We start from the raw sequence: 17,450 nt of genomic DNA, 5'->3' as shown, positions 1-17,450 counted from the left end.
TTGCCCTTTTTCCTCTTTGTTGCTAACAGAGTCTACCTACAGAGCTGACTGGGAGCCCAATAGATTTAAGGTAAGTGTGCTAGGAGGTGTCTGTGATTGATTCCTTCCATAAAGGAAGAGGAAGAATAAAAGAAGAAGAGGGGTAGTAAGAAGAACAAGATAAATATATCATGATAATTGTATAGCCCTCTGTCTGCCCTTGAGTTTGCCTATGTATTTTTTTCCCCAGACCAGATGTAAAAAGAATAGATAAAAAACTGACTTTAACCATGTACTAGTACAATAAATACAATGGTGAAGACAGACACTGGCCCTGCCTTGCTAGATCCTACAATCTAGAGACAAAAATAGGCCATTCTAATCCCAGATAACAAATGCTAGGCCAAGAGGTAGGCACGGTGCATGGGGCCATAATAACACACAGCAGAGGAACATAATCCAGGTGAAGGGTCAGAAGGGACTGTCTAGAGGAAGTGACCCTTAACGAAAGGATTGGATAGGAGTTAGCCAAGCAAAATTGAGGCAGGGGATAGACTTTGAAAATAAATGCTGATTTCCAAATGCCAAAGCAACACCAGATCTCACACGCTGAGTCACTGCACTAAGGTGATATATCTATGAAAATTGCTCCAGTGAAACCTGGGATAGAAATGCAGGGCAAATAACCCCGTTTATACACAAAATGTCCACACTATGGGCCAATGTTGCTTTCCAAAGGAAAATTAAGCTTCCTGACTGTGGTCTAATGCACCTGTCTCTCTACCAGTGATTGAGCTCCTGATGTTCACAGGTAGTAACAAATATCATTTTCTTTTCTGTGTCTGTGGCAGATTTTCCAAAAATTGACATCATAATATCTCCCACTCTCTCTGCTGTTTTTCAGTGTAACCTTGCCCTCCTCCATCAAGAGGTCAAATCTAATTGTCCTCCTTTTGAATCTGGACTGGCCTTAGAAATGTGTTTGTAACCGACAGAATGTGGCTGTGTTACTTCCCAGGCTAGGTGAGAAGTCTGGAAGCTTCTAGAACGTTCATTGTCTGGATGCTTCATCTCGGGACACTGACTCTCAGAACCCAGCTTCCACACTGTAAAAAGCCAAGAACATGTGGAGAGGCACATGGAAGTGCTCTAGTTGATAGCCCCAGCTGAGTCCAGCCTTGGAGGATATCAACCAAGCACTGAAAATATGCGGAAAGAAGCCTTCAGTTGATTCTATTTCCCAGCTTTAAAAGTGCCCTCAGCACTTGAAGTTCTCCCCACTGAGGCCCGGATATCAAAGAGATACAAGCCATCCCTTCTGGGCTCCCACTGAATGGCTGACCCACAGAATGTATGAGCACAATAAAATGGCAGTTGTTTGAAACCGGTAAGTTTGAGGTAGTCATTACATAGCAATAGATGCAACTGATACAATCAGGATGATATCCCTAGCTCCAAGCCCAGGGTATGATATGAAACAGAAGTTCAATGAGATTTTGTGGAACTGGGTTGAAATGAAAATTAAAGCACCTAGAAAGACTCTCTGTTCCCCTGAGACAGTCTCCTGTCGTTAAAGTAAGGTGTATTAAAGGATGCCTCACTATTTATCAGTTGCCTCACACTGCCTTTACTCAGAAGTCTTCACTTATCACCTAATATAGACCCTAAAATAAATCCAAGGAAGGGGCAATTTTGCAGTATTCAAAATGTATTTTCATCAACATCAACTCAGTAATTGCCCTGGGAACTTCAATGCATCTGTTGATAGCACTGTCAAAAGCTGTCACCAAATTTTACATCCAGTTCCTCTGGCTTAGGCTGTCTAACAGCCTATTAACAACAGAGGAAATAGAAAAATCATACCAAGAAAGCTACAGGGTTTTTTTTTGTTTTTTTGTTTTTGTTTTTGTTTTTTGTTTTTTTTTTTTTTCTGGAGAATTTGCAGAAACCCAGAAGCATAGGAAACGAGATTTTGTTCTTCCTAGAGAAAGTACAGTAAATACAAATCTGAACTCTGGACATATAATCCTGAGTTAAAATCTGAGCTCTGCTACTTAATGACTGTGAACTTCATGTTTTCATATGTTATCTGTCACACTGTTTCTCCTTCAGTTAAAAAAAGGAAAAGGTTGGCATAAGAATTAAATAAGACTGGTCGGATGCGGTGGCTCATGCCTGCAATCCCAGCACTTTGGGAGGCCGAGGTGGGCAGATCACAAGGTCAGGAGTTCAAGACCAGCCTGGCCAATATGGTGTATAGTGAAACCTCATCTCTACCAAAAATACAAAAATTAGCCTGGCGTGGTGGCGGGCACCTGTAGTCCCAGATACTCGGGAGGCTGAGGCAGGAGAATTGCTTGAAACTGGGAGGTAGAGGTTGCAGTGAGCCAAGATGGCACCACTACACTCCAGCCTGGGCAACAGAGTAAGACTCCATCTCAAAAAAAAAAAAAAAATTCAATAAGACCATGGGTATGTGAAGTTATTCAAATATTTGTGACGTATCTCTTAAGTGCCTGTGCTATTCTAAGTCTAGAAAACAAAATGGTGAACAAATGAAACAGATCTCCTGCTGTAATAGAGCTCACATTCTAGCAGGAGAGACAAACAATAAATAAATATGTAAAGTAACATGTAATATATAATTAAGGGTAGTGATCATTAATATGTAAAAATTAAGCAGAGTAAGGGGATGGAGAGTGATGGGGTTACTAAAGTAGATAGAGAGGTCTGGAGATGGTTTTCTGAGGACACATAAATGAAGACTTAGATGAAATGCAGAAATAAACCATACAATTATCCTGGGGTGTTCCCAGGATAGCATTCTAGCTAGAGGAATCCCAAGACAAATGCTTAAGGTGGGAAAAAGAAAGCAAGAAGGCCTGGGTAGCAGGAGTAGAGTGAGAAAATGGGATTAAGGTAGGAAATGATATCTCCAAGGTGACCATAGGTGAAATCAGGTAGGTCCTTTTAAGCCATCTGGATTATATTCTCAGTATGGTAGGAAGCCACTGGTGGGTTTTCCATCAACCTCTACAAGAATTGCTTAGCACAGTACCTAGCATATCAGAGCACATGCTCAGCAAGTGGCTGGGCTGTCACATTATTATGGACTAGGGCCAAAGCAGGACAGCAGAAACACATTCTTCACCAACAACACTGAGTCCGACCTCTACTTATGTAGCAAATGTTAAGGTCAGAGTGTACAACTTGCAGGCTACAAGCGGGGCTGACAATTCAGATCATACACACAATATGTAGAAACAAGAAAACAAAATAACCCTAAAGGAATGTCAAGCATTCTGCTTTGACTCAGACTACATGAGTTTGTTCTTCAGAAAAATCCAAGGTGGGAGGTAATAACACTTCATGCTGAAAAATAGTATTACTTGCATATGGCTGAGCCACTGAATAAACTGTGAGCTTGTTGAGGCTATGACCAGCCCTTGCTTTGGTGCTCGGCCCCAGGACCTAGAGCTGTATTGTCCAATGTGGCAGTCACTAGCCTCATGTGGCCATTGAGCCTTTCAGATATGGCTTGCATGGATTGAGATGTGCTACAGGTATAAGATATACACTGAATTTCGAAGACTTAGTTCCAAAAAGAAGAATGTAAAATATCTCGTTAATAATATTTATACTGACTACATATTGAAATAATATTTGTATATATTGTATTAGGTTAAAAATACTTTAAAATTTAACTGCCCCCTTCTTTTTTACTTTTCTTAATGTGGCTAACAAAATTATATCTGTATCTTGCATTACACAATCAATTGGACTCTGCAGAGCAGGTGTAAAGTAAATGTGGGAAGGAAGAAAATGAAGGAATAGGACTATCTCTAAGATTTTTGCAATCTTAATTAGAGGCGGAAAACGGGTTTTATCTTGAAAGTCAGATCTGATTGTCTGATAGTGGTTGCCCCATACTACTATATTAGAAAGGACTCGAGACCCAACTCGGGTTCAGTAAGGAGACTGCTTTATGATTATAATTTATAAGATTTGACATTGGACACCAGAGACAACCATGATAGCCTTCATACCATGTATTGCTTATTCTTATATGGGAATAATAATAATAGCAATAATTTCTTAAGCATGCATTTTTTACTGGGCATGTGCTGAACATTTATTCTTGCTGGACCTTTCCCACGGACAATTTTATTTTTCACAACAACCTTGAAAGGTAATATTTTTTTCCCAGTGAAAAATGAAGCTCAGAGACGTTTCTTAAACTAATAAAGAAAAGTCCAAGAATTAAACGCAGCATAACATCTCCCCGATGCTCACACTCTAGTCATAACCGGTTATGAACAGGCATTACCTCTTGAAAACAAAAATTGTTGGCTGGGATGCTCATTGCTAGCATGGATCTCTGTAATTGGCTTACTCCCCAGGGGTTGGTGTATGCCAACCCCTAGACTTGGGTCTGTGCTGAGCACCTTTTGCATATGATATAGTTGTATCCATAGAGAGAATCCTCAACAGTTTACCCCATCTCGGAAAGTTGATGAAATCAGTGGTTCTCAAACTTTGATATGCATCAGAATCATATTGGAAGGCTTATTAAAATGCAGATTTCTGGGCCCTACCCCTAAAAACTTGCTGATTCGGTAGGTCTTGCTTAGGGCCTGAGGAATTTGGATTTCTAATAAGTTCCCAAGTGATGCTGATATTGCTGATCTAGGAGCCACACTTTGAGAATCCAGAGTGTGAACTAGCACCCCAATCTTCTTGGCCATATATTAAATCATCTGGGGTATTTTTTTTAAATGAACCAGTGCCCAGCCCTAGACCAGACCAGATTAACTAAATCAGAATCTCTATGGTGGGGTCTAGACATATGCATTTTTAAAATCTCTTCCAGAAAGAAATGAAGGTTGAGGACCACTGAGCAACCTGGTCCTCCTTTCTAGCTCTTCCGAAAGATAAAATTAGGAAAAAATAACCAAGCCCATTCCAGTCAGAAGCCAAGCCTTGATTGATTCGTTGTGGATAGATGCCAACTTCAGGGCTGCATTAGAACCTGGAGGTGAAGGGGCAGATGTCAGCATGGGTGCTAGAGAGTCCGGAGGCCAAGGCCTCCAGAAGGCAGAGACAGAGTCCCTAGAAAAGCCATCTGGTAACTGATATGAGAATTCACGAGTCTATCCTTTAGAGAGATTTTAACAGTGACTAAAGGTTAATATGTGTTCCGTCACTGTCATTTCCTTCATAGCCAGAGAATCTTCCAATGTGAAGGATACTAACATTATAATCATCATCTGGCTCAACAGGAATAAAATGTGATGGAATAGAGATGATCCGCAACTGTGAGACTCCTCAAAGATGAAACCCATTGTAACTAGCATCTAATCCTCTGAAATCTACAAAGATAAGAATTTCAAGTGTAAACATTGTGAAATATTTTTTCCATCAAAGTGAGACAAACCCTAGGAATCTAAAAATCAGATGCTGACTTCTCCCTTTGCAGTGCCAACAATGAAACCAGCAGACAATCTCTAAAACCTTCTTTTTATCCCTGTCACTCAAAAGGAAAAATCAAGAACATCAAATGAAATGACTTATCTGTGAAATTTTTTGGTGTTTGGTAACCTTGCAGAAGCACAAATCAAAACTTCCCAGCATCTCCTAGTCACAAACTTCCCTAAACATTTCCACTTTAAATGTACTTACAGAATGATTTTTTTCCTCTATAAATACACTTTATCCTCTTTTCCAAAGCTTCTTTATTGCCTGATGTGAAGATGCTGACTGGTTCTAAAATGCAAATAAATTTTCAAATATTTATTGATTTTATTTTTCAAGATGCCAATGATAAAAATGCCTTATATATATATGCTATTCTCTACATGGTCTGCATTCAGACACAGCCCTTATCCAGTTCTTGAAAAATTACCCAGTTTCCACACATTTGCTGTATCATCTCAGGAGGTTCTTGCATGCTTTATTTCTGATTGACCTAAGATTATCAAAACTGCTGAACATTACAAACTTAAAGTTTTCTGTCCTATTCCATCCTCCTTGACAGGAACCCCATTCTTGAACAAAACAGATCAACTATTTGCAACATTAAAAATTACCCCATTTACCTATTCAATCTAAATTTTTGGATTTTCACATATTAGTTAGTAGTCAAATAATCAGATTTCCCCCCCTCACCTATCCTGCAATACCTCACGTTTAAAAGAATAGGAGAGAGAACAAAAAGTAAACTGTTAAGTTAGGGATTAGAGTCACATTCATTTTAACCATTACATTTTGTCAATGGTTTTCACTTCTCAGTGATAAATGGCTTTAAAACAATCATTAAAATCCTACAAAAACCCCAGTCATTAAAGACTCCACGATATCCACCTTCCTCTTTCTCTCGACACTGGAAAATGAATGATCACATTCTGTGATAAGTTTGCCCCAATGGGGAGTTGAAACCATCTCATATGCTTGGTCCAATGTAACCTGTATTGACTAGACTAATTGCATGCCCAGAAAAAAGTGGAGACACTCCTTCCTTTAGCAGTCTGTTTAAGTTTCTTCTATGCCCTGGTATAGAATTTAAACAAACCTCTACTTCATAAAATTTCCACAGGAAACATCAGTTTGAAAAATCTGCTACTACAAAATGTGCCCTTTAACTGTGCCCAAGAGTCAACTGAAAAATAAGATGATGAAAACAATATATCTATTAATATAACGGTGCATACTGCCATGTTTATGAAAATGAAAATAGTGATAAGGAATTCTAGTAATAGCCTAATGCTCACTTTTCATTGCATATACATACACTCACTGACCTCAGTAAAGGAATACTTCAAACAGTGAGACAAATAAATCTTAATTTTATCTGCCTGAATTTACTTATTTAAATGTATAATCAATCAAAATTAATGATAAATATTTGGAATGCTTAATCATTAGCATACAGAACAATGAGAACTTTGACATCCCACTTACTAAAAATTAATACACCTTTTTAAATATTCAAAATGTGTTTTACAGGAGCTCTGATAATTATATCCTGGCCAAATATGTGATTCTTCCACTTTATCTTTAGTTCAATTAAATAAATATTATTGTGCTTACATTTAGACATTATAAGCAAAGGCTGCAATTAAAAGATAACACACATCCCTGCCGTATGAAATAAAGAACCATAATTATTACCACATAAGTAGGAAATACAAATGCCATAAAAATAGAATATCTTAAAAGAAAGAACTTACTACTCAGTACCAGTCATTGGAATTAATATTATCTATTACCCCAACACTATTTTCTACAATCAGCTGATGATTCAAGTGTTGAATTTTTATATCTTTCACATATTATCTAATAAGTCCATTTGGAATGTGTAAGCTAAACTATAACAAGAAGTTACATTTGAATAATACTTCAGTTAAAATATAAAAGTTAAAACATAATTTTATTTGCTTTTCACATCAACTTTATAAGAAAGGCAGGAAGTTACTATTGTCCTCATTTTGTCTGAAACCATAATCCAAGTTTCCTAACTTCGTGTTCAAATATCTAGATGCCTCATCCAAAGATTGAGTCTTACCAAGAGTAAGCCGAGTGCTCTGCACAAAAATGGATATCTTAAAACAATCTCCATAAGAGGAAAGTGCTGTTATAATCCTTATTTTACAAAATGAGAAAACTGAAGCATCAAGACATAAACATCGCTATTTTAGTTTCCTATTGCTGCTGGAACAAATTACCAAAAATAGTGCCTTAAAGCAACATGAATTCATTGTCTTCCACTTTTGGAGGTCTGAAGTCCAAAATGGGTCTCAATGGGCTAAAAAGGTACTGGCAGTGCTGTTTTCTTTGGGGGGACTTCTAGGGAAAGATCTCTTTTGTTTTGTTTTCTGACTTCTCCAGCTTCTAGAGGCTGCCTGCATTCCTTGACTTGTGAATTAATATCTGCCTTTTCAAAGCCAGCAACATTGAGCCATGTCCTTTTCATGCTGCTATATGCCTGGTTCTCTCTTTCTTGCTTTCCTCTTTCGCTTGTAAAGGACTCCTGTGATTAAATTGATCCCACCCAGAAATCCAGGATAATGTAACTATCTCAGGGTCAGCTGATTAGCAATCTTAATTCCATCTGAAACTTTAATTCTCCTTTTCTTTTTAACCTAATATATTAACAGGTTTTAGGGATTCATATACGGAAAGGAGGCATTATTTTGCCTACCACAGTAACACATAGCTACAAAGTAGCACAGCTAAGACTTGAACATGGCCTTGTCTGACTCCAAAGCCCACCCAGGCTCTCAAACCACCCTATTACACTGCCACCTTGCAGTAGGCCTAGTATTACATACAAAGTCTTTCCTGCTAGGGAGGCAAAAAGCACCATCTCAGAACTGTATGACCTCTCTCATTGTCTACTTGAATTGGTGAGGCTCACTGAGGCAACATAATAGATAAGAGTTAACAACTGGGCTATAATCTCTTTCTCCATCTTCTGGGAATGCTTGCGAAAAATCTGACACTCAGTTGTACTTTTTGCAATATCAAGTGAGAAAATATAATCTTTGGAGATAAATGAGGGTCTTATTAAGGTTGTCATATACTGATTTCATTTCCAAGGCTGTCCCTGAGCATCCTGTATTTAGTTGTCAGAATATCTGATCACTTACGCCTGCAACGACACTTAAGAATGGGAACTGAGTATACCCTCCCTCCACATGCTAGGAAATTCTCAAGGATTTTAAGATGAAGGAGCACAGACACTGCATTTCTTTGGGCTGATGTGATCCAATCTAGGGTCAGTTCCTATCTCTTGGCACTAAAACAAATACCAGACTATGAGGGGACACCAGTGTCTGGATAACTAAGGTCTCTCTGATGCTCCTGGTTGTGAAATCCAGTATTCCCGTTTCACATTCTTTTTTTTTTTTTGAGACAGAGTCTCACTATATCACCCGGGCTGGAGTGAGTGGCACGATTTCTGCTCACTATAACCTCTACCTCCTGGATTCAAGCAATTCTCCTGCTTCAGCCTCCCAAGTAGCTGGGATTACAGGCATCCACCAGCATGCCCAGCTAATTTTTGTATTTTTAGACGAGACAGGGTTTCGCCATGTGGGTCAGGCTAGTCTCGAACTCCTGACCTCAGGTGATCCACCCACCTCGGCCTCCCAAAGGGCTGGAATTACAGGCATGAGCCACCACACTCTGCCTACAACTTTTCTTAAATCTAAGTAAACGTACTGGGTGAAACTTGTGCCTTGTGAATTGAATTGACAAAACAAACTAGAAACCAAGACCTGTTGTCTTGTTCATCCAACGACAGAATGTCTTTCCACAGTCCACAGAGGAGCCATTCTTAGGGCTCCAGTTTCAATACTGCTAAATGTGATAAGCAAACACCTGTATTAAACTCAGCAACAAAATATCTTTTTTCTTTCACTTCAATAGTTACAACATCCTTTGCAGATCAATAATAAAACCAAAGGACTTAGACCTTAACTAAGGCAAACTTATAAAAACTAAAACATTTCTGTATCCCAAGTAATATTTAATTCTTATAGTGCCAGAGCACACCAAGTAAAGAAACAAGAAGAAACAATAGACAGCTAAAATATTTCAAGGTAACTGGCACCCACTAATATTAAGAAAGGTGATACAAGTAAATTACTCTTGCCCAACAAACTGAGTAGATATTCTCCCTATAATACATGATAATAATTATACATGCACATGGCTTTTCTAAAGGTAACCTTGAGAGTAGGTTGCCATGTCTTTTTGATTTTTATATTTAGTACAGTGCAGAAAGATAGCATACAATGTGTCTTAAATGAACAAAGACTTGTAAATGTAGGAGTCTTAATAGTTTCTAGAGCTACTAGGTAATTATAAAATAAATAAACCTAGGAATAAACAATTTGAACAATAATGCTCCAAACTTTAGAAGCAATTTGACAATATCAAGGCAAATTAAAGATGCACATAACAGAAGGAGACTTATGCCAGTACATTAATTCCGACATTCTTTGTAATTGTAAAAACTAGTCATCAGGAAAAAGGATAAGTAAATTGTGAACTATTCATACAATGGATTATTGTATTGTAATTAAAATGAAGAGCTACATATGTGAGCAGGGATAAATCTCAACGACGCTGAGTGACAAACGCAAGTGGCAGTTGAATATAACATTATGATGTAATTTTTTAAAGTTAAAAGCATTTCAAACAATACTATACAAATTGGTTATAAATATAGGGACATGCAGTAGTAGCACAAAACATGCATGAAAATCATAAGTATCAAATGCAAAGAAAGGAATAAGGTATATATGACAACATGTTAAGATTTGATAGGATTCAATGATGGGTCCAAGATTGTCACTTTATACTTTAAATTTTTCTATGTTTGTAAATTTGTGAATATTATTAAAAGGAAAATGCTTACAGTGTCACAAAGATTTATACTAGAAAGAATTATGAAAATATTCAAAATGAAGTGTCCTAGGTTACACAGTCAGACACCTCAGAGCAGGTAAATGGAAACTGTGATGCTAAAACCAAGTTTCTCTAATTTGCACATCTGTTTTTTATCCTCTGTGCCTCACTGTATATTTTACATTGCTTTTATTTTGGGTTCTTTTTAGTTAAATAAATTTTTTATTTAATTAGAAACATTTCAGTGCAACAATTCCTTCACTTCTAGATAACAGCCTTGTGGCCTTAAGTGTTGTAAATTTCAAGACTGCGAGAACGAGTAAAGAAAGGTGAGAGAAAAAAACCATAGGGCCATCTGAAAGTCTTTACATGTCAAAGCTGGAAGGAAATCATTTCACTGATATTGCCAACACAGAAACCTGCTATGGGAGCCAAACACATTTGCAGAGTTGCGGATAAAGAGCTGGGGTGCAGTTATTCTTAATGGAGATGATAGCCATCTGTCTCACCCCTCAAATGTCAGCCTAAATTCCAACCAGAATTATGAGAACTGTCCCAGCCCCAGGCACAGTGACTGAGGAGAAAAAGCTGGTTCACCTGCTTCCCCAAGATGATACTGACTGTAGGAAAAGAACAGAAGCAAAAAATGTATTCATTTACCCTTAGATTTCTTCAGTGAGTTTTACCTTTCCCCTTCATGTCCTTCCCCAAAGAGATGATGCAATTCTTTTTTTAGATTCCAGATCCCAAATCAGTTCTAAAAGTAAGGGGAAGGAAACTAACATGTATTGAGCTCTCCTTTCAGATATTCAAGAGGTGTTTCCTTATTTCAGTTTCACAAACACCCTTTGAAACAGCTTTCATCAATTACCTGTCTATTTTACAGAAAAGAAATTGAGGTTCTAAAAGTCAGATAAGACATCCAAGTTTATACATCTACTAAAGTGCATGATATCTACCTAATCCATGTTTGTTTATTTTTGTTAACTACATGCTGCTCTAAAAGTCTATAATCTTTGTCAATTCATGTCCCCTTTCAGGTCCTCAGCTTTTTAATCTGAAAATTGGGTAGATTAGAATAGCCTATCTTGAACATTCTATGATTCTCTGAATAAAGCGACCCTGTAAGGGCAGACACAGAATGTCTATTCACATAGACAACTTGGACAGAAGAGGTCAGAAGAGAGCCTGTGACAAATCATAGAGTGACAATAATAGACAAATAATAGAGTCAGCAACCTTGCCCAGAGACACTGCATGAAATTTAAAACTAAATAGGCAAAAACGTGAAAGGGAGGTATTAATTGCTTAATAGACGAGTCAATGTACTCTTTGAGAATGCCCATGTCATCATGGATGAACTTACCATTTTAAGTGTTACTTTGATTTTATGCCTCCTGAGTTCAGAAACCTCAAATCAAATCTCATCTTCTTAGTAATTACCTTAGCACCATCTTCCACCATTTTCTATCCAGCTATTCTAATAACCAAAAGGAAAACTAGTTAATCTATCTGACTTCAAACTTTCAGACATTTTGTTTCTCTTCTGTTCATGTTCTCCTGTCTTCTTTCCATAAAGTCATGTCACTTTTCTCTGTCAAAGACCAGCTTCTGGCTCACTTCTGTCAAGTCTTCCCTTGACTAACCCCAATAGGATCCAGTGACTTAATGATTTCAAATTTTTTGTGTCTCTTTAGTGCAAATGGACAAAAAAATGACTTTTAAATTGTATTTCTATCATGTGCTAAATATTCTGCCAAAGCCTTAATAAGTGCAATCAAGTGAGTCACACTTAATCCTGTCAAGCTGAATATTATTATTTCTGTTTCACCAATGACAAAAATGAGAGTCAGTAATATTACAGTGACTTGCCCAAAGTCACACGTTTGTAAAACTAGAATTGAAAACCAAATCAGCATGGATCTAAATTCCAAAAAATTACTTTCCATACTCAGAGAACAGATTGAGGGTGTGCAGAAATGCAGCTTTTTGTTTATTTTTCCCTTTCTCCTACATGGTATCAAACAACCCACTACTTATTCATTTCCCTCTATTTATAAAATTTTAGACCTCCCCAGTGCCAGCAAGACTTGCATTTCTGGATGTCCCAGTGATATAAAAATGAAACTTATTTTCCTCCAGTAAATAACATTAATGTTGACCACGAATATTGGACATAAGACCAAACATATTAGCCTTTCCTTGAAACCAACTACACTATGTCAAGACACAAAACTGTGCAGCTCTGTTACCACAGCTCAATAAAGGCTTAACAAGCCTTGGAGAGGGTTCAGAGATGAGCAATTAAAATTTTTTTTTTTTTTTTTTTTTTTTTTTTTTTTTTTTGAGACGGAGTCTCGCTCTGTCGCCCAGGCTGGAATGCAGTGGCCGGATCTCAGCTCACTGCAAGCTCCGCCTCCCGGGTTTACGCCATTCTCCTGCCTCAGCCTCCCGAGTAGCTGGGACTACAGGCGCCCGCCACCTTGCCCGGCTAGTTTTTTGTATTTTTTTTTTAGTAGAGACGGGGTTTCACCGGGTTAGCCAGGATGGTCTCGATCTGCTGACCTCGTGATCCGCCCGTCTTGGCCTCCCAAAGTGCTGGGATTACAGGCTTGAGCCACTGCGCCCGGCCTAAAATTTCTTAAGAGATGGAAAGAGATGTCTTAGAAGAACAAACTAAAATCAATCAAGACCTATAAGTTTACCAGTATAAAAACTTAGAACTAATAGATTCTGAGTCTGGGTAAAAACAGGTAGATACAGAGAATATGAACACAAATATACTCACTGTCACTGACATTTGCTATTTTTTGGACATCCAGCATCCATTTCCTCTTCTAACAGGCATCAAGGTCCCTTATGGGGAACTGCATATCCTTCACTACTGTATATACTGTGGTGGAATCCAGAAACTCCCTCCTACCACAGGATCTCAGTGAATGGGGCCCTTCTTTTAACATGTCCAGTAAAATAATGGAGAAGTCACATGACCTAAGCTCAGTCATCATGCAACCTAAGCTCAATCAGACTTTTCCTTTCATTCAATTTTGACTCTTGAGAGACAGAGAAATAAGAAGCGAGCGGATATGGTGGTTAGATTTATCCAGCCAACCATTCCTGCTATGAAATCTTTCCTTCCTTTCTGCATCCTGGCCATTAGGAACCTCCTTGGTTTCAGCCTCTTTCTACACAAGTTTCATCATCCTACCAATAAATTCTATGAGCTCCTAATAGCTCTGCAATAAGCCCCTTTTTGTTTAAACTAATTTTCAGATGTCTCTCTCATAACAAACAAGAAATACTCATCAAAAGGCAGATAAGGTGCTAAAAGTCAATCTGTTTTACTAGAACTTAGTAAACAAGGTGTAGGTTAAAAGCTAGAGGAGAGAGAATTCGTGCATGACAGACACTGCACTAAGAGCTTTACACCCATTATCATATTTAAGAGACAACAACCCTGTGAACTGGGAAGCAGGATCTCAATTTTGAAAACTAAAACTGAGGCTTAGAAAGGTTAACTAGCTTGCACATGGTAAGTAGTAAAAACAACGATAGGGCCAGGCGCAGTGGCTCACTCCTGTAATCCCCGCACTTTGGGAGGCCAAGGCAGGTGGATCACCTGAGGTCAGAAGTTCAAGACCAGCCTGGTCAACGTGTTGGAACCGAGTCTCTATTAAATATACAAAAATTAGCCCAGCATGGTGGTGGGCGCCTGTAATTGCAGCTACTCGGGAGTCTGAGGCAGGAGAATTGCTTGAACCCGGGAGGCGGAGGTTGCAGTGAGCTGAGATTAAGCCATTGCGCTCCAACCTGGGCAGCAAGAGCGAAACTTTGTCTCAAAAACCGAACGAACGAATGAAAGGAAAGGAAGGAAAGAGAGATACTGGAATTAAATACAAGTATGCGCCTAGTCAAATTATAAAGAATTCAAAATAGAAACAAATGTGATTTGGGCTGTTTATTTATGATATTAATAGCAGACATCAAGAGAGAAAATATTCTTTTACAATATGTTTGAATTATCCTGTCAGCCCTAAGGATGGATGGATAGGTTAATGGACGGATGAATGGATGGATGGATGGGAAGATGGACAGGTGAAGACATGGGTGGACAGACACACTAAAAGATGACAGACCACTGGTTGAGCTCAAGGAATGGCAATTCTTACATGATTAGCTGTTAAAGCATCAGTAATAATTGGTGCTAACAACAAAATACTGTATTTGAAGTTGCCATTTGAAAATGTGACACATATTTATGTTGCATATCAATTTTTTCAATATTATATTTAGAAGAATGAGGAAATTCACAAGGAGCTTCACTACTAGATGGTTTCAAACTTTCTATTTCAATAACTACAACCTAAGGCAAAAATCTACATTTTCTAGAAAACACATGATTTCACTTCAATCAAAACTCACTCATTAATAAAACAGAGGACATTCACTTTATTACAGTAAAACATATCATAAATTAAATGATTTTGTAGGAAAACTAGTATTCTTTTAGACTATAGTATATGCTTTTCTTCAGAGACATTGACTTACATCTTGAAAAATGAGTTTGTTTCCAACTGACACCTTTGAAACACAATTTAGCATGCCTGGCTGGGCGCGATGGCTCATGCCTGTAATCCCAGCACTTTGGGAGGCCAAGGCAGGTGGATCACTTGGGGTCAGAAGTTTGAGACCAGCCTGGCCAACATTGCGAAACCCCATCTCTACTAAAAACACAAAAATTAGCTGGTCATGATGGGCATATGGCTGTAATCTCAGCTACTTGGGAGGTTGAGGCAGGAGAATCGCTTGAACCCAGGAAGTGGAGGTTGCAGTGAGCTGAGATGGTGCCACTGCACTCCAGCCTGGGTGAAAAAGCAAGACTCCATTTAAAAAAAAAAAAAAAATGCAAAAAACAAACAAACAATTTGCATGCCAATTAAATAAGAAAAAAGAAGAGGAGATAGAATGGGGTAGGGGGGAATGTGGGATATTGATTATAACCAATCACTTCATTTTACAAAAGAGAAAACTGAAGGTCAACAAAGTTAAGTGACTTCTCCAAGCTCACACACCAGCTGCTAGCCAACTTGGGGTTCCCACTCATCTGTTCCTGGTTTAGGAACAGTGCTACTGTCTCTATATCACATTGTCCTTCACTACACTTAGAAAATATACTATAGGCCAACATGTAAGAAAACAGGCAAAATTATTCTTTCCACCTATGAGCCCCCAAAATGATCATAGTAACAGAAATGCAGAGTTTTTTCTTTTGTTTCAGACTAGTGAAGCTATTTCCCTTTACCCTCTCTCAATCTCATTTGTTGTTCAGAGATGTGACTCATTTTCTAATCCTGTTCAACTCAACACCACAAACCTGATTCCAATCACATTATTAAAATTAAATAATAGCTGTTGGGTCGGCATAGTTCCCACTAGCTGTATTCATTATCCTTTGACAGGTAACGTGGGGGATCAGAATGCTGCCATCCAACTGGGAAACATCCTTGAAATACGAGTGAAAATCTCAACCTGCTTTTTATAGGCCACAGCTCTGCTGATGGAATGCTATCAAGCAGATCGATGCCTGCGTTTCCTTATTTAATGATAATCTCACCAGGGGAGAGGGAGTGGATATTGTTTTAATCTTTGTAAAACTTTTCTGCAAACACTGGAGCTCTCTTGAGCATTCACAGGGATAGAGCAAGCCCTTCTCCTGAATAATATACTCATTCGCAAGCTTTATTTGTTCAGCTGACCCTATGAATAGATGTTCTGAAACCTGTAAAAATAATTTTAAAAGAAAATCTATATTCAAATGTTTCTAATATCACTTCAGCAACAATCATTTATTATGCACCCTCCTATGTGCCTTGCACTAAGCTAGCCCTTGAAAAAGGTTTAAGTCAGAATCAGTTTGAGAGAATCCATAATTTATTGGGAGAGACAGATTGTGTTCATAAAAAATGTGTAAGATTATACTACACTGAGGTAATACAATTCTCCAATAGCAGTTTTGTTTTTTTGTTTTGTTTTGTTTTGTTTTTGTAAATCTTGAACGTACTTTTCTATTCGGAAATTTTGTATAAAGTCAATCCCAGCTCTGCTTTGTGGTGCTGGGACTAGAACTGTAAACACCACATCTTTATTTTGCCAGCTGTTCCCTCTCAGGCTCTGCCCATATGGATGCAAGAGGAGAACCGCAAGGCTTCAGAATGAAGACAGGACTTTATCCTTCTTGTTTGTACCCTTTTAGCTTCTTCTTGTAAGTATCATCCTAGCAATGATTCTTCAGTCCAACAGCAACAATTATCTTTCTAGTAGCAGTACTTGGTTCCCATTTGCCGTTACCCCAACATTTGAAGAACAATGTTTATGGCAACCCCAGATAACCATATCAGCTGGCCAGCCTCTCCTTACCCTCCTCTGGTGGCCCCCATCCTATTACACCATTTTTCTATGCTCAGAGACTCTGGCATCTGGGAAGCCTCTTTTCCAAGCTTCTAAATATTAGTAATTCCAACCTCTTTCTTCTGTTCCCCTAACCCTAGGTAACTGCTTCCTGAAAAGGCTATTTCTGTGATACCTGAAAAGTCTAATAACTTAATGCTCTTTTTTATATTTTTAGTTCTTTAATATGTAGTTATATTAAATTCTCTCTTTTAAAATAATTTGTGTGGTTACTGTCTCCTGACTGAACCCTAACTGATGACAAAGTTCAATGGAGCCCATTTTCTTTTCTTTTTTTCTTTTTTGAGACAGAGTCTCACTGTCACCCAGGCTGGAGTGCAGTGGCGTGATCTCAGTTCACTGCAACCTCCGCCTCCCAGGCTCAAGTGATTGATTCTCCTGCCTCAGCCTCCCTGAGAAGCTGAGATTACAGACATCTGACACCACGTCTGGCTAATTTTTGTATTTTTAGTAGAGACGGGGTTTCACCATGTTGGCCACACTGGTCTCGAACTCATGACCTCAAGTGATCTGCCTGCCTTGGCCTCCCAAAGTGCTGGGATTACAGGCATTAGCCACCGTGCTCAGCTGGAGTCCGTTTTCTTAAGATCACA

General features: G+C 38.4%; 1 protein-coding gene and 1 long non-coding RNA gene across 5 annotated transcripts in view; one reads left to right on the top strand and one right to left on the bottom strand.

Annotated features, from left to right (window-relative positions):
* NELL1 (neural EGFL like 1) overlaps window positions 1-17,450 on the bottom strand; it is a 960,090-nt gene that overhangs the window by 409,280 nt on the left and 533,360 nt on the right. The window lies entirely within an intron of this gene.
* LOC108581947 lies at window positions 1,281-17,020 on the top strand. The gene is made up of 3 exons (XR_001894906.3): window positions 1,281-1,366; window positions 16,544-16,651; window positions 16,938-17,020. It is a non-coding gene; the product is annotated as an uncharacterized LOC108581947 (long non-coding RNA).

This window comes from Papio anubis, chromosome 12 (assembly GCF_008728515.1).
Source record: "Papio anubis isolate 15944 chromosome 12, Panubis1.0, whole genome shotgun sequence".
Lineage (NCBI taxonomy): Eukaryota > Metazoa > Chordata > Mammalia > Primates > Cercopithecidae > Papio > Papio anubis.
Note: the sequence above shows the minus strand (reverse complement) of the source record. Positions and strands in the feature narration are given on the sequence as shown.